The 23,403-nt window shown below is 63.3% G+C and overlaps 1 protein-coding gene across 1 annotated transcript in view; it reads right to left on the bottom strand.

Annotated features, from left to right (window-relative positions):
• LOC148830774 (Fc receptor-like protein 5) overlaps positions 1 to 23,403 on the bottom strand; it is a 142,416-nt gene that overhangs the window by 64,296 nt on the left and 54,717 nt on the right. The window lies entirely within an intron of this gene.

Here is a 23,403-nt window from a genome sequence, read left to right on the forward strand (position 1 = left end):
GACGCAGTGGTGGACTGACACGGTGAGGTGCGCTGGCAGCTGTGTGACTCAGTGGTGGCTTGGCACAGTGAGGTGCGCTGGCAGATATGTGATGCACTGGTGGCCGGGCACAGTGAGTTGCACTGGAAGCTGTGTGGTGTGACGCAGTGGTGGCCTGGGATGGTGAGGTGCACTGGCAGCTGTGTGACGCAGTGGTGCGTGGGCACGGTGAGGTGCGCTGGCAGCTATCTGATGCAGTGGTGGCCGGGCACGGTGAGGTGCGCTGGCAGCTGTGTGACGCAGTGGTGGCCGGGCACGGTGAGGTGCGCTGGCAGCTGTGTGACGCAGTGGTTGCCTGGCATGGTGAGGTGCGCTGGCAGCTGTGTGACGCACTGTTGTCTGGCACGGTGAGGTTCGCTGGCAGCTGTGTGACGCAGTGTTGGCCTGGCATGGTGAGGTGCGCTGACAGCTGTGTGACGCATTGGTGGCCTTCCATGGTAAGGTGCACTGGGAGCTGTGTGGTGTGACGCAGTGGTGGCCGGGCACGGTGAGGTGCGCTGGCAGCTGTGTGACGCAGTGGTGGCCTGGCATGGTGAGGTGCACTGGCAGCTGTGTGACGCATTGGTGGCCTGGCATGGTGAGGTGCACTGGGAGCTGTGTGGTGTGACGCAGTGGTGGCCGGGCACGGTGAGCTACGCTGGCAGCTGTGTGACGCAGTGGTTGCCTGGCACGGTGAGGTGCGCTAGCACCTGTGTGGTGTGACGCAGTGTTGGCCGGGCACGGTGAGCTGCGCTGGCAGCTCTGTGACGCAGTGGTTGCCTGGCACGGTGAGGTGCGCTGGCAGCTGTGTGACGCAGTGGTTGCCTGGCACAGTGAGGTGCGCTGGCAGCTGTGTGACGCACTGTTGTCTGCGATGGTGAGGTTCGCTGGCAGTTGTGTGGTGTGACGCAGTGGTGGCCTGGCATGGTGAGGTGCGCTGGCAGTTGTATGGTGTGACGCAGTGGTGGCCTGGCACGGTGAGGTGCGCTGGTAGCTGTGTGAAGCAGTGGTGGCCTGGCACGGTGAGGTGCGCTGGCAGCTGTGTGATGCAGTGGTGGCCTGGCACGGTGAGGTGTGCTGGCAGCTGTGTGACGCAGTGGTGGCCTGGCACCGTGAGGTGCGCTGGCAGTTGTGTGGTGTTACTCAGTGGTGGCCTGGCACGGTTAGGTGCACTGGCAGCTGTGTGATGCAGTGGTGGCCTGGCACGGTGAGGTGCGCTGGCAGCTGTGTGGTGTGACTCAGTGGTTGCCTGGCATGGTGAGGTGCGCTGGCAGCTGTGTGGTGTGACTCAGTGGTTGCCTGGCATGGTTAGGTGTACTGGCAGCTGTGTGACGCAGTGGTGGCCTGGCACGGTGAGGTGCGCTTACAGCTATGTGACACAGTGTTGGCCTGGCACGGTGAGGTGCGCTGGCAGTTGTGTGGTGTGACTCAGTGGTTGCCTGGCATGGTTAGGTGTACTGGCAGCTGTGTGACGCAGTGGTGGCCTGGCACGGTGAGGTGCACTGGCAGATGTGTGGTGTGACGCATTGGTGGCTTGGCACGGTGAGGTGCGCTGACAGCTGTGTGACGCAGTGGTTAGTGGGCACAGTGGGGTGCACTGGCAGCTGTGTGGTGTGACTAAGTGGTGGCCTGGCATGGTGAGGTGCGCTGGCAGTTGTGTGACTCAGTGGTGGCTTGGCACGGTGAGGTGCGCTGGCAGCTGTGTGGTGTGACGCAGTGGTGGACTGGCACGGTGAGTTGCGCTGGCAGCTGTGTGACGCAGTGGTGGCCTGGCACGGTGAGGTGCGCTAGCAGATGTGTGGTTTGATGCAGTGTTGGCCTTCCACGGTGAGGTGCACTGGCAGCTGTGTGACGCAGTGGTGGCCTGGCACGGTGAGGTGCGCTGGAAGCTGTATGACGAAGTGGTGGCCGGGGACAGTGAGTTGCACTGGAAGCTGTGTGGTGTGACGCAGTGGTGGCGTGGGATGGTGAGGTGCACTGGCAACTGTGTGACGCAGTGGTGCGTGGGCACGGTGAGGTGCGCTGGCAGCTATCTGATGCAGTGGAGGCCGGGTATGGTGAGGTGCACTGGCAGCTGTGTGGTGTGACGCAGTGGTGGACTGGCACGGTGAGGTGCACTGGCAGCTGTGTGGTGTGACGCAGTGGTGGACTGGCACGGTGAGTTGCGCTGGCAGCTGTGTGACGCAGTGGTGGCCTGGCACGGTGAGGTGCGCTAGCAGCTGTGTGGTGTGACGCAGTGTTCGCCTTGCACGGTGAGGTGCACTGGCAGCTGTGTGACGCAGTTGTGGCCTGGCACGGTGAGGTGTCCTGGTAGCTGTGTGACACAGTGGTGGCCTGGCACGGTGAGGTGCGCTGGAAGCTCTGTGACGCAGTGGTGGCCTGGCACAGTGACGTTCACTGGCAGGTGTTTGGTGTGACGCAGTGGTGGCCTGGTATGGTGAGTTGCGCTGGCAGCTGTGTGGCGCAGTGGTGGCCTGGCACGGTGAGGTGCAATCGCAGCTGTGTGACGCACTATTGTCTGGCATGGTGAGGTTCGCTGGCAGTTGTGTGGTGTTACGCAGTGGTGGCCTGACATGGTGAGGTGCTCTGGCAGCTGTGTGGTGCGACGCAGTGGTGGCCTGGCACGGTGAGGTGCGCTTGCAGCTGTGTGATGCAGTGGTGGACTGGCACGGTGAGGTGCACTGGCAGCTGTGTGGTGTGACGCAGTGGTGGACTGGCACGGTGAGGTGCACTGGCAGCTGTGTGACGCAGTGGTGGCGTGGTACGGTGAGGTGCGCTAGCAGCTGTGTGGTGAGACGCAGTGTTGGCCTTGCACGGTGAGGTGCACTGGCAGCTGTGTGACGCAGTGGTTGCCGGGCACGGTGAGGTGCGCTAGCAGCTGTGTGGTGTGACGCAGTGGTGGGTGGGCACAGTGAGGTGTGCTGGTAGCTGTGTGACGCAGTGATGGCCTGGCACGGTGAGGTGCGCTGGCAGCTGTATGGTGTGACGCAGTGGTGGCCAGTCACGGTGAGGTTCGCTGGCAGCTGTGTGACGCAGTGGTGGCCGGGCACGGTGAGGTGCACTGGCAGCTGTGTGACGCAGTGGTTCCCTGGCATGGTGAGGTGCACTGGCAGCTGTGTGACGCAGTTGTGGCCTGGCACGGTGAGGTGTCCTGGTAGCTGTGTGACACAGTGGTGGCCTGGCACGGTGAGGTGCGCTGGAAGCTCTGTGATGCAGTGGTGGCCTGGCACAGTGACGTTCACTGGCAGGTGTTTGGTGTGACGCAGTGGTGGCCTGGTATGGTGAGTTGCGCTGGCAGCTGTGTGGCGCAGTGGTGGCCTGGCACGGTGAGGTGCAATCGCAGCTGTGTGACGCACTGTTGTCTGGCATGGTGAGGTTCGCTGGCAGTTGTGTGGTGTTACGCAGTGGTGGACTGGCATGGTGAGGTGCTCTGGCAGCTGTGTGGTGCGACGCAGTGGTGGCCTGGCACGTTGAGGTGCGCTTGCAGCTGTGTAGTGTGACTCAGTGGTGGCTTGGCCCGGTGAGGTGCGCTGACAGCTGTGTGACGCAGTGGCGCGTGGGCACAGTGGGGTGCACTGGCAGCTGTGTGGTGTGACGTAGTGGTGGCCTGGCATGGTGAGGTGCGCTGGCAGCTGTGTGACGCATTGGTGGCCGGGCACGGTGAGGTGCACTGGGAGCTGTGTGATGCAGTGGTGGCCTGGCACGGTGAGGTGCACTGGCAGCTATGTGGTGTGACGCAGTGGTGGACTGGCACCGTGAGTTGCGCTGGCAGCTGTGTGACGCAGTTGTGGCCTGGCACGGTGAGGTGCGCTGGCAGCTATGTGGTGTGATGCAGTGGTGGACTGGCACCGTGAGTTGCGCTGGCAGCTGTGTGACACAGTAGTGGCCGGGAACGGTGAGGTGCGCTAGCAGCTGTGTGGTGTGACGCAGTGGTGGCCTTCCACGGTGAGCTGCGCTGGCAGCTCTGTGACGCAGTGGTTGCCTGGCACGGTGAGGTGCGCTGGCAGCTGTGTGACGCAGTGGTTGCCTGGCACAGTGAGGTGCGCTGGCAGCTGTGTGACGCACTGTTGTCTGGCATGGTGAGGTTCGCTGGCAGTTGTGTGGTGTGACGCAGTGGTGGCCTGGCATGGTGAGGTGCGCTGGCAGCTGTGTGGTGTGACTCAGTGGTTGCCTGGCATGGTTAGGTGCACTGGCAGCTGTGTGACGCAGTGGTGGCCTGGCACGGTGAGGTGCGCTTACAGCTATGTGACACAGTGTTGGCCTGGCACAGTGAGGTGCGCTGGCAGTTGTGTGGTGTGACTCAGTGGTTGCCTGGCATGGTTAGGTGTACTGGCAGCTGTGTGACGCAGTGGTGGCCTGGCACGGTGAGGTGCACTGGCAGATGTGTGGTGTGACGCATTGGTGGCTTGGCACGGTGAGGTGCGCTGACAGCTGTGTGACGCAGTGGTTAGTGGGCACAGTGGGGTGCACTGGCAGCTGTGTGGTGTGACTAAGTGGTGGCCTGGCATGGTGAGGTGCGCTGGCAGCTGTGTGACGCATTGGTGGCCTGGCACGATGAGGTGCGCTGGCAGCTGTGTGACTCAGTGGTGCCTTGGCACGGTGAGGTGCGCTGGCAGCTGTGTGGTGTGACGCAGTGGTGGACTGGCACGGTGAGTTGCGCTGGCAGCTGTGTGACGCAGTGGTGGCCTGGCACGGTGAGGTGCGCTAGCAGCTGTGTGGTTTGACGCAGTGTTGGCTTTCCACGGTGAGGTGGACTGGCAGCTGTGTGACGCAGTGGTGGCCTGGCACGGTGAGGTGCGCTGGAAGCTGTATGACGAAGTGGTGGCCGGGGACAGTGAGTTGCACTGGAAGCTGTGTGGTGTGACGCAGTGGTGGCGTGGGATGGTGAGGTGCACTGGCAACTGTGTGACGCAGTGGTGCGTGGGCACGGTGAGGTGCGCTGGCAGCTATCTGATGCAGTGGAGGCCGGGTATGGTGAGGTGAACTGGCAGCTGTGTGGTGTGACGCAGTGGTGGACTGGCACGGTGAGGTGCACTGGCAGCTGTGTGGTGTGACGCAGTGGTGGACTGGCACGGTGAGTTGCGCTGGCAGCTGTGTGACGCAGTGGTGGCCTGGCACGGTGAGGTGCGCTAGCAGCTGTGTGGTGTGACGCAGAGTTCGCCTTGCACGGTGTGGTGCACTGGCAGCTGTGTGACGCAGTTGTGGCCTGGCACGGTGAGGTGTCCTGGTAGCTGTGTGACACAGTGGTGGCCTGGCACGGTGAGGTGCGCTGGAAGCTCTGTGACGCAGTGGTGGCCTGGCACAGTGACGTTCACTGGCAGGTGTTTGGTGTGACGCAGTGGTGGCCTGGTATGGTGAGTTGCGCTGGCAGCTGTGTGGCGCAGTGGTGGCCTGGCACGGTGAGGTGCAATCGCAGCTGTGTGATGCACTATTGTCTGGCATGGTGAGGTTCGCTGGCAGTTCTGTGGTGTTACGCAGTGGTTGCCTGGCGTGGTTAGGTGCACTGGCAGCTGTGTGACGCAGTGGTGGCCTGGCACGGTGAGGTGCACTGGCAGATGTGTGGTGGGACGCATTGGTGGCTTGGCACGGTGAGGTGTGCTGACAGCTGTGTGACGCAGTGGTGAGTGGGCACAGTGGGGTGCAATGGCAGCTGTGTGGTGTGACTAAGTGGTGGCGTGGCATTGTGAGGTGCGCTGGCAGCTGTGTGACGCAGTGGTTGCCTGGCATGGTTAGGTGCACTGGCAGCTGTGTGACGCTTTGGTGGCTTGGCACGGTGAGGTGCGCTGACAGCTGTGTGACGCAGTGTTGAGTAGGCACAGTGGGGTGCACTGGCAGCTGTGTGATGTGACATAGTGGTGGCCTGGCATGGTGAGGTGCGCTGGCAGCTGTGTGACGCATTGGTGGCCTGGCACGGTGAGGTGCGCTGGCAGCTGTGTGACTCAGTGGTGGCTTGGCACGGTGAGGTGCGCTCGCAGATATGTGATGCACTGGTGGCCGGGCACAGTGAGTTGCACTGGAAGCTGAGTGGTGTGACGCTGTGGTGGCCTGGGATGGTGAGGTGCACTGGCAGCTGTGTGACGCAGTGGTGGCCGGGTACGGTGAGGTGCACTGGCAGCTGTGTGGTGTGACGCAGTGGTGGACTGGCACGGTGAGGTGCACTGGCAGCTGTGTGGTGTGACGCAGTGGAGGACTGGCACGGTGAGGTGCACTGGCAGATATGTGGTGTGACGCAGTGTTGGCCTGGCACGGTGAGGTGCACTGGCAGCTGTGTGACGCAGTGGTGCGTAGGCACGGTGAGGTGCGCTAGCAGCTGTGTGGTGTGACGCAGTGTTGGCCTGGCACGGTGAGGTGCACTGGCAGCTGTGTGATGCAGTGGTGCGTAGGCACGGTGAGGTGCGCTGGCAGCTATTTGATGCAGTGGTGGCCTGACACGGTGAGGTGCGCTGGCAGCTGTGTGACTCAGTGGTGGCTTGGCACGGTGAGGTGCGCTGGCAGTTGTGTGGTGTGACGCAATGGTGCGTAGGCACGGTGAGGGGCGCTGGCAGCTATCTGATGCAGTGGTGGCCGGGTACGGTGAGGTGCACTGGCAGCTGTGTGGTGTGACGCAGTGGTGGCCTGGCACGGTGAGGTGCACTGGCAGCTGTGTGGTGTGACGCAGTGGTGGACTGGCACGGTGAGGTGCACTGGCAGATATGTGGTGTGACGCAGTGTTGGCCTGGCACGGTGAGGTGCACTGGCAGCTGTGTGACGCAGTGGTGCGTAGGCACGGTGAGGTGCGCTAGCAGCTGTGTGGTGTGACGCAGTGTTGGCCTGGCACGGTGAGGTGCACTGGCAGCTGTGTGATGCAGTGGTGCGTAGGCACGGTGAGGTGCGCTGGCAGCTATTTGATGCAGTGGTGGCCTGACACGGTGAGGTGCGCTGGCAGCTGTGTGACTCAGTGGTGGCTTGGCACGGTGAGGTGCGCTGGCAGTTGTGTGGTGTGACGCAGTGGTGCGTAGGCACGGTGAGGGGCGCTAGCAGCTATCTGATGCAGTGGTGGCCGGGTACGGTGAGGTGCACTGGCAGCTGTGTGGTGTGACGCAGTGGTGGCCTGGCACGGTGAGGTGCGCTGGCAGCTGTGTGACGCAGTGGTGGCCTGGCACAGTGAGGTGCGCTGGTAGCTGTGTGGTGTGACGCAGTGGTGGCCTGGCACGGTGAGGTGCGCTGGCAGCTGTGTGGTGTGAAGCAGTGGTGGCTTAGCACGGTGAGGTGCGCTGGCAGCTGTGTGACGCAGTGGTGGCCTGGCACGGTGAGGTGCGCTAGCAGCTGTGTGGTGTGACGCAGTGGTGGCCTGGGATGAAGAGGTGTGCTGGCAGCTGTTTGACGCAGTGGTGGCCTGGCATGGTGAGGTGCGCTAGCAGCTGTGTGGTGTGACGCAGTGTTGGCCGGGCACGGTGAGCTGCGCTGGCAGCTCTGTGACGCAGTGGTGGCCTGGCACGCTGAGGTGCGCTGGCAGCTGTGTGACGCAGTGATGACCTGAAACGGTGAGGTGCGCTGGCAGCTGTATGGTGTGACGCAGTGGTGGCCAGGCACGGTGAGGTGCTCTGGCAGCTGTGTGACGCAGTGGTGGCCGGGCACGGTGAGGTGCGCTGGCAGCTGTGTGACGCAGTGGTTTCCTGGCATGGTGAGGTGCGCTGACAGCTGTGTGACACACTGTTGTCTGGCACGGTGAGGTTCGCTGGAAGCTGTGTGACGCAGTGTTGGCCTGGCATGGTGAGGTGCGCTGACAGCTGTGTGACGCAGTGGTGGGTGGGCACGGTGATGTGCGCTGGCAGCTGTGTGACGCAGTGGTGGCCTGGCACGGTGAGGTGCGCTGGCAGCTGTGTTGTGTGACGCAGTGGTGGCCTGGCATGGTGAGGTACACTGGCAGCTGTGTGACGCATTGGTGGCCTGGCATGGTGAGGTGCACTGGGAGCTGTGTGGTGTGACGCAGTGGTGGCCGGGCACGGTGAGCTACGCTGGCAGCTGTGTGACGCAGTGGTTGCCTGGCACGGTGAGGTGCGCTAGCAGCTGTGTGGTGTGACGCAGTGGTGGCCTGGGATGAAGAGGTGTGCTGGCAGCTGTTTGACGCAGTGGTGGCCTGGAACGGTGAGGTGCGCTAGCAGCTGTGTGGTGTGATGCAGTGTTGGCCGGGCACGGTGAGCTGCGCTGGCAGCTCTGTGATGCAGTGGTTGCCTGGCACGGTGAGGTGCGCTGGCAGCTGTGTGACGCAGTGGTTGCCTGGCACAGTGAGGTGCGCTGGCAGCTGTGTGGTGTGACTCAGTGGTGGCTTGGTATGGTGAGGTGCGCTGACAGCTTTATGACGCAGTGGTGTGTGGGCACAGTGGGGTGCACTGGCAGCTGTGTGGTGTGACGTAGTGGTGGCCTGGCATGGTGAGGTGCGCTGGCAGCTGTGTGACGCATTGGTGGCCGGGCACGGTGAGGTGCGCTGGTAGCTGTGTGATGCAGTGGTGGCCTGGCACAGTGAGGTGCGCTGGCAGCTGTGTGACGCACTGTTGTCTGGCATGGTGAGGTTCGCTGGCAGTTGTGTGGTGTGACGCAGTGGTGGCCTGGCATGGTGAGGTGCGCTGGCAGTTGTGTGGTGTGACTCAGTGGTTGCCTGGCATGGTTAGGTGTACTGGCAGCTGTGTGACGCAGTGGTGGCCTGGCACGGTGAGGTGCACTGGCAGATGTGTGGTGTGACGCATTGGTGGCTTGGCACGGTGAGGTGCGCTGACAGCTGTGTGACGCAGTGGTTAGTGGGCACAGTGGGGTGCACTGGCAGCTGTGTGGTGTGACTAAGTGGTGGCCTGGCATGGTGAGGTGCGCTGGCAGCTGTGTGACGCATTGGTGGCCTGGCACGATGAGGTGCGCTGGCAGCTGTGTGACTCAGTGGTGCCTTGGCACGGTGAGGTGCGCTGGCAGCTGTGTGGTGTGACGCAGTGGTGGACTGGCACGGTGAGTTGCGCTGGCAGCTGTGTGACGCAGTGGTGGCCTGGCACGGTGAGGTGCGCTAGCAGCTGTGTGGTTTGACGCAGTGTTGGCTTTCCACGGTGAGGTGGACTGGCAGCTGTGTGACGCAGTGGTGGCCTGGCACGGTGAGGTGCGCTGGAAGCTGTATGACGAAGTGGTGGCCGGGGACAGTGAGTTGCACTGGAAGCTGTGTGGTGTGACGCAGTGGTGGCGTGGGATGGTGAGGTGCACTGGCAACTGTGTGACGCAGTGGTGCGTGGGCACGGTGAGGTGCGCTGGCAGCTATCTGATGCAGTGGAGGCCGGGTATGGTGAGGTGCACTGGCAGCTGTGTGGTGTGACGCAGTGGTGGACTGGCACGGTGAGGTGCACTGGCAGCTGTGTGGTGTGACGCAGTGGTGGACTGGCACGGTGAGTTGCGCTGGCAGCTGTGTGACGCAGTGGTGGCCTGGCACGGTGAGGTGCGCTAGCAGCTGTGTGGTGTGACGCAGAGTTCGCCTTGCACGGTGTGGTGCACTGGCAGCTGTGTGACGCAGTTGTGGCCTGGCACGGTGAGGTGTCCTGGTAGCTGTGTGACACAGTGGTGGCCTGGCACGGTGAGGTGCGCTGGAAGCTCTGTGACGCAGTGGTGGCCTGGCACAGTGACGTTCACTGGCAGGTGTTTGGTGTGACGCAGTGGTGGCCTGGTATGGTGAGTTGCGCTGGCAGCTGTGTGGCGCAGTGGTGGCCTGGCACGGTGAGGTGCAATCGCAGCTGTGTGATGCACTATTGTCTGGCATGGTGAGGTTCGCTGGCAGTTCTGTGGTGTTACGCAGTGGTTGCCTGGCGTGGTTAGGTGCACTGGCAGCTGTGTGACGCAGTGGTGGCCTGGCACGGTGAGGTGCACTGGCAGATGTGTGGTGGGACGCATTGGTGGCTTGGCACGGTGAGGTGTGCTGACAGCTGTGTGACGCAGTGGTGAGTGGGCACAGTGGGGTGCAATGGCAGCTGTGTGGTGTGACTAAGTGGTGGCGTGGCATTGTGAGGTGCGCTGGCAGCTGTGTGACGCAGTGGTTGCCTGGCATGGTTAGGTGCACTGGCAGCTGTGTGACGCTTTGGTGGCTTGGCACGGTGAGGTGCGCTGACAGCTGTGTGACGCAGTGTTGAGTAGGCACAGTGGGGTGCACTGGCAGCTGTGTGATGTGACATAGTGGTGGCCTGGCATGGTGAGGTGCGCTGGCAGCTGTGTGACGCATTGGTGGCCTGGCACGGTGAGGTGCGCTGGCAGCTGTGTGACTCAGTGGTGGCTTGGCACGGTGAGGTGCGCTCGCAGATATGTGATGCACTGGTGGCCGGGCACAGTGAGTTGCACTGGAAGCTGAGTGGTGTGACGCTGTGGTGGCCTGGGATGGTGAGGTGCACTGGCAGCTGTGTGACGCAGTGGTGGCCGGGTACGGTGAGGTGCACTGGCAGCTGTGTGGTGTGACGCAGTGGTGGACTGGCACGGTGAGGTGCACTGGCAGCTGTGTGGTGTGACGCAGTGGAGGACTGGCACGGTGAGGTGCACTGGCAGATATGTGGTGTGACGCAGTGTTGGCCTGGCACGGTGAGGTGCACTGGCAGCTGTGTGACGCAGTGGTGCGTAGGCACGGTGAGGTGCGCTAGCAGCTGTGTGGTGTGACGCAGTGTTGGCCTGGCACGGTGAGGTGCACTGGCAGCTGTGTGATGCAGTGGTGCGTAGGCACGGTGAGGTGCGCTGGCAGCTATTTGATGCAGTGGTGGCCTGACACGGTGAGGTGCGCTGGCAGCTGTGTGACTCAGTGGTGGCTTGGCACGGTGAGGTGCGCTGGCAGTTGTGTGGTGTGACGCAATGGTGCGTAGGCACGGTGAGGGGCGCTGGCAGCTATCTGATGCAGTGGTGGCCGGGTACGGTGAGGTGCACTGGCAGCTGTGTGGTGTGACGCAGTGGTGGCCTGGCACGGTGAGGTGCACTGGCAGCTGTGTGGTGTGACGCAGTGGTGGACTGGCACGGTGAGGTGCACTGGCAGATATGTGGTGTGACGCAGTGTTGGCCTGGCACGGTGAGGTGCACTGGCAGCTGTGTGACGCAGTGGTGCGTAGGCACGGTGAGGTGCGCTAGCAGCTGTGTGGTGTGACGCAGTGTTGGCCTGGCACGGTGAGGTGCACTGGCAGCTGTGTGATGCAGTGGTGCGTAGGCACGGTGAGGTGCGCTGGCAGCTATTTGATGCAGTGGTGGCCTGACACGGTGAGGTGCGCTGGCAGCTGTGTGACTCAGTGGTGGCTTGGCACGGTGAGGTGCGCTGGCAGTTGTGTGGTGTGACGCAGTGGTGCGTAGGCACGGTGAGGGGCGCTAGCAGCTATCTGATGCAGTGGTGGCCGGGTACGGTGAGGTGCACTGGCAGCTGTGTGGTGTGACGCAGTGGTGGCCTGGCACGGTGAGGTGCGCTGGCAGCTGTGTGACGCAGTGGTGGCCTGGCACAGTGAGGTGCGCTGGTAGCTGTGTGGTGTGACGCAGTGGTGGCCTGGCACGGTGAGGTGCGCTGGCAGCTGTGTGGTGTGAAGCAGTGGTGGCTTAGCACGGTGAGGTGCGCTGGCAGCTGTGTGACGCAGTGGTGGCCTGGCACGGTGAGGTGCGCTAGCAGCTGTGTGGTGTGACGCAGTGGTGGCCTGGGATGAAGAGGTGTGCTGGCAGCTGTTTGACGCAGTGGTGGCCTGGCATGGTGAGGTGCGCTAGCAGCTGTGTGGTGTGACGCAGTGTTGGCCGGGCACGGTGAGCTGCGCTGGCAGCTCTGTGACGCAGTGGTGGCCTGGCACGCTGAGGTGCGCTGGCAGCTGTGTGACGCAGTGATGACCTGAAACGGTGAGGTGCGCTGGCAGCTGTATGGTGTGACGCAGTGGTGGCCAGGCACGGTGAGGTGCTCTGGCAGCTGTGTGACGCAGTGGTGGCCGGGCACGGTGAGGTGCGCTGGCAGCTGTGTGACGCAGTGGTTTCCTGGCATGGTGAGGTGCGCTGACAGCTGTGTGACACACTGTTGTCTGGCACGGTGAGGTTCGCTGGAAGCTGTGTGACGCAGTGTTGGCCTGGCATGGTGAGGTGCGCTGACAGCTGTGTGACGCAGTGGTGGGTGGGCACGGTGATGTGCGCTGGCAGCTGTGTGACGCAGTGGTGGCCTGGCACGGTGAGGTGCGCTGGCAGCTGTGTTGTGTGACGCAGTGGTGGCCTGGCATGGTGAGGTACACTGGCAGCTGTGTGACGCATTGGTGGCCTGGCATGGTGAGGTGCACTGGGAGCTGTGTGGTGTGACGCAGTGGTGGCCGGGCACGGTGAGCTACGCTGGCAGCTGTGTGACGCAGTGGTTGCCTGGCACGGTGAGGTGCGCTAGCAGCTGTGTGGTGTGACGCAGTGGTGGCCTGGGATGAAGAGGTGTGCTGGCAGCTGTTTGACGCAGTGGTGGCCTGGAACGGTGAGGTGCGCTAGCAGCTGTGTGGTGTGATGCAGTGTTGGCCGGGCACGGTGAGCTGCGCTGGCAGCTCTGTGATGCAGTGGTTGCCTGGCACGGTGAGGTGCGCTGGCAGCTGTGTGACGCAGTGGTTGCCTGGCACAGTGAGGTGCGCTGGCAGCTGTGTGGTGTGACTCAGTGGTGGCTTGGTATGGTGAGGTGCGCTGACAGCTTTATGACGCAGTGGTGTGTGGGCACAGTGGGGTGCACTGGCAGCTGTGTGGTGTGACGTAGTGGTGGCCTGGCATGGTGAGGTGCGCTGGCAGCTGTGTGACGCATTGGTGGCCGGGCACGGTGAGGTGCGCTGGTAGCTGTGTGATGCAGTGGTGGCCTGGCACAGTGAGGTGCGCTGGCAGCTGTGTGACGCACTGTTGTCTGGCATGGTGAGGTTCGCTGGCAGTTGTGTGGTGTGACGCAGTGGTGGCCTGGCATGGTGAGGGGCGCTGGCAGCTGTGTGGTGTGACGCAGTGGTGGCCTGGCACGGTGAGGTGCGCTGGCAGCTGTGTGGTGTGACGCAGTGGTGGCCTGGCACGGTGAGGTGCGCTTACAGCTATGTGACGCAGTGTTGGCCTGGCACGGTGAGGTGCGCTGGCAGTTGTGTGGTGTGACTCAGTGGTTGCCTGGCGTGGTTAGGTGCACTGGCAGCTGTGTGACGCAGTGGTGGCCTGGCACGGTGAGGTGCACTGGCAGATGTGTGGTGGGACGCATTGGTGGCTTGGCACGGTGAGGTGTGCTGACAGCTGTGTGACGCAGTGGTGAGTGGGCACAGTGGGGTGCAATGGCAGCTGTGTGGTGTGACTAAGTGGTGGCCTGGCATTGTGAGGTGCGCTGGCAGCTGTGTGACGCATTGGTGGCCTGGCACGGTGAGGTGCGCTGGCAGCTGTGTGACTCAGTGGTGGCTTGGCACGGTGAGGTGCACTGGCAGATATGTGATGCACTGGTGGCCGGGCACAGTGAGTTGCACTGGCAGCTGTGTGGTATGACGCAGTGGTGGACTGGCACGGTGAGTTGCGCTGGCAGCTGTGTGACGCAGTGGTGGCCTGGCACGGTGAGGTGCGCTGGAAGCTGTGTGACGAAGTGGTGGCCGGGCACAGTGAGTTGCACTGGAAGCTGTGTGGTGTGACGCAGTGGTGGCCTGGGATGGTGAGGTGCACTGGCAGCTGTGTGACGCAGTGGTGCGTGGGCACGGTGAAGTGCACTGGCAGCTATCTGATGCAGTGGTGGCCGGGTACGGTGAGGTGCACTGGCAGCTATGTGGTGTGACGCAGTGTTGGCCGGGCACAGTGAGTTGCACTGGAAGCTGTGTGGTGTGACGCTGTGGTGGCCTGGGATGGTGAGGTGCACTGGCAGCTGTGTGACGCAGTGGTGGCCGGGTACGGTGAGGTGCACTGGCAGCTGTGTGGTGTGACGCAGTGGTGGACTGGCACGGTGAGGTGCACTGGCAGCTGTGTGGTGTGACGCAGTGGTGGACTGGCACGGTGAGGTGCACTGGCAGATATGTGGTGTGACGCAGTGTTGGCCTGGCACGGTGAGGTGCACTGGCAGCTGTGTGACGCAGTGGTGCGTACGCACGGTGAGGTGCGCTAGCAGCTGTGTGGTGTGACGCAGTGTTGGCCTGGCACGGTGAGGTGCACTGGCAGCTGTGTGATGCAGTGGTGCGTAGGCACGGTGAGGTGCGCTGGCAGCTATTTGATGCAGTGGTGGCCTGACACGGTGAGGTGCGCTGGCAGCTGTGTGACTCAGTGGTGGCTTGGCACGGTGAGGTGCGCTGGCAGTTGTGTGGTGTGACGCAGTGGTGCGTAGGCACGGTGAGGGGCGCTGGCAGCTATCTGATGCAGTGGTGGCCTGGTACGGTGAGGTGCACTGGCAGCTGTGTGGTGTGACGCAGTGGTGGCCTGGCACGGTGAGGTGCGCTGGCAGCTGTGTGACGCAGTGGTGGCCTGGCACAGTGAGGTGCGCTGGTAGCTGTGTGGTGTGAAGCAGTGGTGGCCTGGCACGGTGAGGTGCGCTGGCATCTGTGTGGTGTGAAGCAGTGGTGGCTTAGCACGGTGAGGTGCGCTGGCAGCTGTGTGACGCAGTGGTGGCCTGGCACGGTGAGGTGCGCTAGCAGCTGTGTGGTGTGACGCAGTGGTGGCCTGGGATGAAGAGGTGTGCTGGCAGCTGTTTGACGCAGTGGTGGCCTGGCATGGTGAGGTGCGCTAGCAGCTGTGTGGTGTGACGCAGTGTTGGCCGGGCACGGTGAGCTGCGCTGGCAGCTCTGTGACGCAGTGGTGGCCTGGCACGCTGAGGTGCGCTGGCAGCTGTGTGACGCAGTGATGACCTGAAACGGTGAGGTGCGCTGGCAGCTGTATGGTGTGACGCAGTGGTGGCCAGGCACGGTGAGGTGCTCTGGCAGCTGTGTGACGCAGTGGTGGCCGGGCACGGTGAGGTGCGCTGGCAGCTGTGTGACGCAGTGGTTGCCTGGCATGGTGAGGTGCGCTGGCAGCTGTGTGACGCACTGTTGTCTGGCACGGTGAGGTTCGCTGGAAGCTGTGTGACGCAGTGTTGGCCTGGCATGGTGAGGTGCGCTGACAGCTGTGTGACGCAGTGGTGGGTGGGCACGGTGATGTGCGCTGGCAGCTGTGTGACGCAGTGGTGGCCTGGCACGGTGAGGTGCGCTGGCAGCTGTGTTGTGTGACGCAGTGGTGGCCTGGCATGGTGAGGTACACTGGCAGCTGTGTGACGCATTGGTGGCCTGGCATGGTGAGGTGCACTGGGAGCTGTGTGGTGTGACGCAGTGGTGGCCGGGCACGGTGAGCTACGCTGGCAGCTGTGTGACGCAGTGGTTGCCTGGCACGGTGAGGTGCGCTAGCAGCTGTGTGGTGTGACGCAGTGGTGGCCTGGGATGAAGAGGTGTGCTGGCAGCTCTGTGATGCAGTGGTTGCCTGGCACGGTGAGGTGCGCTGGCAGCTGTGTGACGCAGTGGTTGCCTGGCACAGTGAGGTGCGCTGGCAGCTGTGTGGTGTGACTCAGTGGTGGCTTGGTATGGTGAGGTGCGCTGACAGCTTTATGACGCAGTGGTGTGTGGGCACAGTGGGGTGCACTGGCAGCTGTGTGGTGTGACGTAGTGGTGGCCTGGCATGGTGAGCACAGTGTCACACCACACAGTGAGGTGCGCTGGCAGCTGTGTGACGCACTGTTGTCTGGCATGGTGAGGTTCGCTGGCAGTTGTGTGGTGTGACGCAGTGGTGGCCTGGCATGGTGAGGGGCGCTGGCAGCTGTGTGGTGTGACGCAGTGGTGGCCTGGCACAGTGAGGTGCGCTGGCAGCTGTGTGGTGTGACGCAGTGGTGGCCTGGCACGGTGAGGTGCGCTTACAGCTATGTGACGCAGTGTTGGCCTGGCACGGTGAGGTGCGCTGGCAGTTGTGTGGTGTGACTCAGTGGTTGCCTGGCGTGGTTAGGTGCACTGGCAGCTGTGTGACGCAGTGGTGGCCTGGCACGGTGAGGTGCACTGGCAGATGCGTGGGCACAGTGGGGTGCACTGGCAGCTGTGTGGTCTGACGTAGTGGTGGCCTGGCATGGTGAGGTGCACTGGGAGCTGTGTGGTGTGACGCAGTGGTGGCCGGGCACGGTGAGCTACGCTGGCAGCTGTGTGACGCAGTGGTTGCCTGGCACGGTGAGGTGCGCTAGCAGCTGTGTGGTGTGACGCAGTGGTGGCCTGGGATGAAGAGGTGTGCTGGCAGCTGTTTGACGCAGTGGTGGCCTGGAACGGTGAGGTGCGCTAGCAGCTGTGTGGTGTGATGCAGTGTTGGCCGGGCACGGTGAGCTGCGCTGGCAGCTGTGTGGTGTGACGTAGTGGTGGCCTGGCATAGTGAGGTGCGCTGGCAGCTGTGTGGTGTGACGCAGTGGTGGCTTAGCACGGTGAGGTGCGCTGGCAGCTGTGTGACGCAGTGGTGGCCTGGCACGGTGAGGTGCGCTAGCAGCTGTGTGGTGTGACGCAGTGGTGGCCTGGGATGAAGAGGTGTGCTGGCAGCTGTTTGACGCAGTGGTGGCCTGGCATGGTGAGGTGCGCTAGCAGCTGTGTGGTGTGACGCAGTGTTGGCCGGGCACGGTGAGCTGCGCTGGCAGCTCTGTGACGCAGTGGTGGCCTGGCACGCTGAGGTGCGCTGGCAGCTGTGTGACGCAGTGATGACCTGAAACGGTGAGGTGCGCTGGCAGCTGTATGGTGTGACGCAGTGGTGGCCAGGCACGGTGAGGTGCTCTGGCAGCTGTGTGACGCAGTGGTGGCCGGGCACGGTGAGGTGCGCTGGCAGCTGTGTGACGCAGTGGTTTCCTGGCATGGTGAGGTGCGCTGACAGCTGTGTGACACACTGTTGTCTGGCACGGTGAGGTTCGCTGGAAGCTGTGTGACGCAGTGTTGGCCTGGCATGGTGAGGTGCGCTGACAGCTGTGTGACGCAGTGGTGGGTGGGCACGGTGATGTGCGCTGGCAGCTGTGTGACGCAGTGGTGGCCTGGCACGGTGAGGTGCGCTGGCAGCTGTGTTGTGTGACGCAGTGGTGGCCTGGCATGGTGAGGTACACTGGCAGCTGTGTGACGCATTGGTGGCCTGGCATGGTGAGGTGCACTGGGAGCTGTGTGGTGTGACGCAGTGGTGGCCGGGCACGGTGAGCTACGCTGGCAGCTGTGTGACGCAGTGGTTGCCTGGCACGGTGAGGTGCGCTAGCAGCTGTGTGGTGTGACGCAGTGGTGGCCTGGGATGAAGAGGTGTGCTGGCAGCTGTTTGACGCAGTGGTGGCCTGGAACGGTGAGGTGCGCTAGCAGCTGTGTGGTGTGATGCAGTGTTGGCCGGGCACGGTGAGCTGCGCTGGCAGCTCTGTGATGCAGTGGTTGCCTGGCACGGTGAGGTGCGCTGGCAGCTGTGTGACGCAGTGGTTGCCTGGCACAGTGAGGTGCGCTGGCAGCTGTGTGGTGTGACTCAGTGGTGGCTTGGTATGGTGAGGTGCGCTGACAGCTTTATGACGCAGTGGTGTGTGGGCACAGTGGGGTGCACTGGCAGCTGTGTGGTGTGACGTAGTGGTGGCCTGGCATGGTGAGGTGCGCTGGCAGCTGTGTGACGCATTGGTGGCCGGGCACGGTGAGGTGCGCTGGTAGCTGTGTGATGCAGTGGTGGCCTGGCACAGTGAGGTGCGCTGGCAGCTGTGTGACGCACTGTTGTCTGGCATGGTGAGGTTCGCTGGCAGTTGTGTGGTGTGACGCAGTGGTGGCCTGGCATGGTGAGGGGCGCTGGCAGCTGTGTGGTGTGACGCAGTGGTGGCCTGGCACGGTGAGGTGCGCTGGCAGCTGTGTGGTGTGACGCAGTGGTGGCCTGGCACGGTGAGGTGCGCTTACAGCTATGTGACGCAGTGTTGGCCTGGCACGGTGAGGTGCGCTGGCAGTTGTGTGGTGTGACTCAGTGGTTGCCTGGCGTGGTTAGGTGCACTGGCAGCTGTGTGACGCAGTGGTGGCCTGGCACGGTGAGGTGCACTGGCAGATGTGTGGTGGGACGCATTGGTGGCTTGGCACGGTGAGGTGTGCTGACAGCTGTGTGACGCAGTGGTGAGTGGGCACAGTGGGGTGCAATGGCAGCTGTGTGGTGTGACTAAGTGGTGGCCTGGCATTGTGAGGTGCGCTGGCAGCTGTGTGACGCATTGGTGGCCTGGCACGGTGAGGTGCGCTGGCAGCTGTGTGACTCAGTGGTGGCTTGGCACGGTGAGGTGCACTGGCAGATATGTGATGCACTGGTGGCCGGGCACAGTGAGTTGCACTGGCAGCTGTGTGGTATGACGCAGTGGTGGACTGGCACGGTGAGTTGCGCTGGCAGCTGTGTGACGCAGTGGTGGCCTGGCACGGTGAGGTGCGCTGGAAGCTGTGTGACGAAGTGGTGGCCGGGCACAGTGAGTTGCACTGGAAGCTGTGTGGTGTGACGCAGTGGTGGCCTGGGATGGTGAGGTGCACTGGCAGCTGTGTGACGCAGTGGTGCGTGGGCACGGTGAAGTGCACTGGCAGCTATCTGATGCAGTGGTGGCCGGGTACGGTGAGGTGCACTGGCAGCTATGTGGTGTGACGCAGTGTTGGCCGGGCACAGTGAGTTGCACTGGAAGCTGTGTGGTGTGACGCTGTGGTGGCCTGGGATGGTGAGGTGCACTGGCAGCTGTGTGACGCAGTGGTGGCCGGGTACGGTGAGGTGCACTGGCAGCTGTGTGGTGTGACGCAGTGGTGGACTGGCACGGTGAGGTGCACTGGCAGCTGTGTGGTGTGACGCAGTGGTGGACTGGCACGGTGAGGTGCACTGGCAGATATGTGGTGTGACGCAGTGTTGGCCTGGCACGGTGAGGTGCACTGGCAGCTGTGTGACGCAGTGGTGCGTACGCACGGTGAGGTGCGCTAGCAGCTGTGTGGTGTGACGCAGTGTTGGCCTGGCACGGTGAGGTGCACTGGCAGCTGTGTGATGCAGTGGTGCGTAGGCACGGTGAGGTGCGCTGGCAGCTATTTGATGCAGTGGTGGCCTGACACGGTGAGGTGCGCTGGCAGCTGTGTGACTCAGTGGTGGCTTGGCACGGTGAGGTGCGCTGGCAGTTGTGTGGTGTGACGCAGTGGTGCGTAGGCACGGTGAGGGGCGCTGGCAGCTATCTGATGCAGTGGTGGCCTGGTACGGTGAGGTGCACTGGCAGCTGTGTGGTGTGACGCAGTGGTGGCCTGGCACGGTGAGGTGCGCTGGCAGCTGTGTGACGCAGTGGTGGCCTGGCACAGTGAGGTGCGCTGGTAGCTGTGTGGTGTGAAGCAGTGGTGGCCTGGCACGGTGAGGTGCGCTGGCATCTGTGTGGTGTGAAGCAGTGGTGGCTTAGCACGGTGAGGTGCGCTGGCAGCTGTGTGACGCAGTGGTGGCCTGGCACGGTGAGGTGCGCTAGCAGCTGTGTGGTGTGACGCAGTGGTGGCCTGGGATGAAGAGGTGTGCTGGCAGCTGTTTGACGCAGTGGTGGCCTGGCATGGTGAGGTGCGCTAGCAGCTGTGTGGTGTGACGCAGTGTTGGCCGGGCACGGTGAGCTGCGCTGGCAGCTCTGTGACGCAGTGGTGGCCTGGCACGCTGAGGTGCGCTGGCAGCTGTGTGACGCAGTGATGACCTGAAACGGTGAGGTGCGCTGGCAGCTGTATGGTGTGACGCAGTGGTGGCCAGGCACGGTGAGGTGCTCTGGCAGCTGTGTGACGCAGTGGTGGCCGGGCACGGTGAGGTGCGCTGGCAGCTGTGTGACGCAGTGGTTGCCTGGCATGGTGAGGTGCGCTGGCAGCTGTGTGACGCACTGTTGTCTGGCACGGTGAGGTTCGCTGGAAGCTGTGTGACGCAGTGTTGGCCTGGCATGGTGAGGTGCGCTGACAGCTGTGTGACGCAGTGGTGGGTGGGCACGGTGATGTGCGCTGGCAGCTGTGTGACGCAGTGGTGGCCTGGCACGGTGAGGTGCGCTGGCAGCTGTGTTGTGTGACGCAGTGGTGGCCTGGCATGGTGAGGTACACTGGCAGCTGTGTGACGCATTGGTGGCCTGGCATGGTGAGGTGCACTGGGAGCTGTGTGGTGTGACGCAGTGGTGGCCGGGCACGGTGAGCTACGCTGGCAGCTGTGTGACGCAGTGGTTGCCTGGCACGGTGAGGTGCGCTAGCAGCTGTGTGGTGTGACGCAGTGGTGGCCTGGGATGAAGAGGTGTGCTGGCAGCTCTGTGATGCAGTGGTTGCCTGGCACGGTGAGGTGCGCTGGCAGCTGTGTGACGCAGTGGTTGCCTGGCACAGTGAGGTGCGCTGGCAGCTGTGTGGTGTGACTCAGTGGTGGCTTGGTATGGTGAGGTGCGCTGACAGCTTTATGACGCAGTGGTGTGTGGGCACAGTGGGGTGCACTGGCAGCTGTGTGGTGTGACGTAGTGGTGGCCTGGCATGGTGAGCACAGTGTCACACCACACAGTGAGGTGCGCTGGCAGCTGTGTGACGCACTGTTGTCTGGCATGGTGAGGTTCGCTGGCAGTTGTGTGGTGTGACGCAGTGGTGGCCTGGCATGGTGAGGGGCGCTGGCAGCTGTGTGGTGTGACGCAGTGGTGGCCTGGCACAGTGAGGTGCGCTGGCAGCTGTGTGGTGTGACGCAGTGGTGGCCTGGCACGGTGAGGTGCGCTTACAGCTATGTGACGCAGTGTTGGCCTGGCACGGTGAGGTGCGCTGGCAGTTGTGTGGTGTGACTCAGTGGTTGCCTGGCGTGGTTAGGTGCACTGGCAGCTGTGTGACGCAGTGGTGGCCTGGCACGGTGAGGTGCACTGGCAGATGCGTGGGCACAGTGGGGTGCACTGGCAGCTGTGTGGTCTGACGTAGTGGTGGCCTGGCATGGTGAGGTGCACTGGGAGCTGTGTGGTGTGACGCAGTGGTGGCCGGGCACGGTGAGCTACGCTGGCAGCTGTGTGACGCAGTGGTTGCCTGGCACGGTGAGGTGCGCTAGCAGCTGTGTGGTGTGACGCAGTGGTGGCCTGGGATGAAGAGGTGTGCTGGCAGCTGTTTGACGCAGTGGTGGCCTGGAACGGTGAGGTGCGCTAGCAGCTGTGTGGTGTGATGCAGTGTTGGCCGGGCACGGTGAGCTGCGCTGGCAGCTGTGTGGTGTGACGTAGTGGTGGCCTGGCATAGTGAGGTGCGCTGGCAGCTGTGTGGTGTGACGCAGTGGTGGCCTGGCACGGTGAGGTGCGCTTGCAGCTCTGTGACGCAGTGTTGGCCTGGCACGGTGAGGTGCGCTGGCAGTTTTGTGGTGTGAATCAGTGGTGGCCTGGCACGGTGAGGTGTGCTGGCAGCTGTGTGGTGTGACTCAGTGGTGGCTTGGTATGGTGAGGTGCGCTGACAGCTTTATGACGCAGTGGTGTGTGGGCACAGTGGGGTGCACTGGCAGCTGTGTGGTGTGACGTAGTGGTGGCCTGGCATGGTGAGGTGCGCTGGCAGCTGTGTGACGCATTGGGGGCCGGGCACGGTGAGGTGCGCTGGTAGCTGTGTGATGCAGTGGTGGCTTGGCACAGTGAGGTGCGCTGGCAGCTGTGTGACGCACTGTTATCTGGCATGGTGAGGTTCGCTGGCAGTTGTGTGGTGTGACGCAGTGGTGGCCTGGCATGGTGAGGGGCGCTGGCAGCTGTGTGGTGTGACGCATTGGTGGCCGGGCACGGTGAGGTGCGCTGGTAGCTGTGTGATGCAGTGGTGGCCTGGCACGGTGAGGTGCGCTTACAGCTATGTGACGCAGTGTTGGCCTGGCACGGTGAGGTGCGCTGGCAGTTGTGTGGTGTGACTCAGTGGTTGCCTGGCGTGGTTAGGTGCACTGGCAGCTGTGTGACGCAGTCGTGGCCTGGCACGGTGAGGTGCACTGGCAGATGTGTGGTGGAACGCATTGGTGGCTTGGCACGGTGAGGTGTGCTGACAGCTGTGTGACGCAGTGGTGAGTGGGCACAGTGGGGTGCAATGGCAGCTGTGTGGTGTGACTAAGTGGTGGCCTGGCATTGTGAGGTGCGCTGGCAGCTGTGTGACGCATTGGTGGCCTGGCACGGTGAGGTGCGCTGGCAGCTGTGTGACTCAGTGGTGGCTTGGCACGGTGAGGTGCACTGGCAGATATGTGATGCACTGGTGGCCGGGCACAGTGAGTTGCACTGGCAGCTGTGTGGTATGACGCAGTGGTGGACTGGCACGGTGAGTTGCGCTGGGAGCTGTGTGACGCAGTGGTGGCCTGGCACGGTGAGGTGCGCTGGAAGCTGTGTGACGAAGTGGTGGCCGGGCACAGTGAGTTGCACTGGAAGCTGTGTGGTGTGACGCAGTGGTGGCCTGGGATGGTGAGGTGCACTGGCAGCTGTGTGACGCAGTGGTGCGTGGGCACGGTGAGGTGCACTGGCAGCTATCTGATGCAGTGGTGGCCGGGTACGGTGAGGTGCACTGGCAGCTGTGTGGTGTGACGCAGTGTTGGCCTGGCACGGTGAGGTGCGCTGGCAGTTTTGTGGTGTGACTCAGTGGTTGCCTGGCATGGTTAGGTGCACTGGCAGCTGTGTGACGCTTTGGTGGCTTGGCACGGTGAGGTGCGCTGACAGCTGTGTGACGCAGTGTTGAGTGGGCACAGTGGGGTGCACTGGCAGCTGTGTGGTGTGACATAGTGGTGGCCTGGCATGGTGAGGTGCGCTGGCAGCTGTGTGACGCATTGGTGGCCTGGCACGGTGAGGTGCGCTGGCAGCTGTGTGACTCAGTGGTGGCTTGGCACGGTGAGGTGCGCTCGCAGATATGTGATGCACTGGTGGCCGGGCACAGTGAGTTGCACTGGAAGCTGTGTGGTGTGACGCTGTGGTGGCCTGGGATGGTGAGGTGCACTGGCAGCTGTGTGACGCAGTGGTGGCCGGGTACGGTGAGGTGCACTGGCAGCTGTGTGGTGTGACGCAGTGGTGGACTGGCACGGTGAGGTGCACTGGCAGCTGTGTGGTGTGACGCAGTGGTGGACTGGCACGGTGAGGTGCACTGGCAGATATGTGGTGTGACGCAGTGTTGGCCTGGCACGGTGAGGTGCACTGGCAGCTGTGTGAAGCAGTGGTGCGTAGGCACGGTGAGGTGCGCTGGCAGCTATTTGATGCAGTGGTGGCCTGACACGGTGAGGTGCGCTGGCAGCTGTGTGACTCAGTGGTGGCTTGGCACGGTGAGGTGCGCTGGCAGTTGTGTGGTGTGACGCAGTGGTGCGTAGGCACGGTGAGGGGCGCTGGCAGCTATCTGATGCAGTGGTGGCCGGGTACGGTGAGGTGCACTGGCAGCTGTGTGGTGTGACTCAGTGGTGGCCTGGCACGGTGAGGTGCGCTGGCAGCTGTGTGACGCAGTGGTGGCCTGGCACAGTGAGGTGCGC

Source organism: Atractosteus spatula, chromosome 7, assembly GCF_055471065.1.
Source record: "Atractosteus spatula isolate fAtrSpa1 chromosome 7, fAtrSpa1.hap1, whole genome shotgun sequence".
Lineage (NCBI taxonomy): Eukaryota > Metazoa > Chordata > Actinopteri > Semionotiformes > Lepisosteidae > Atractosteus > Atractosteus spatula.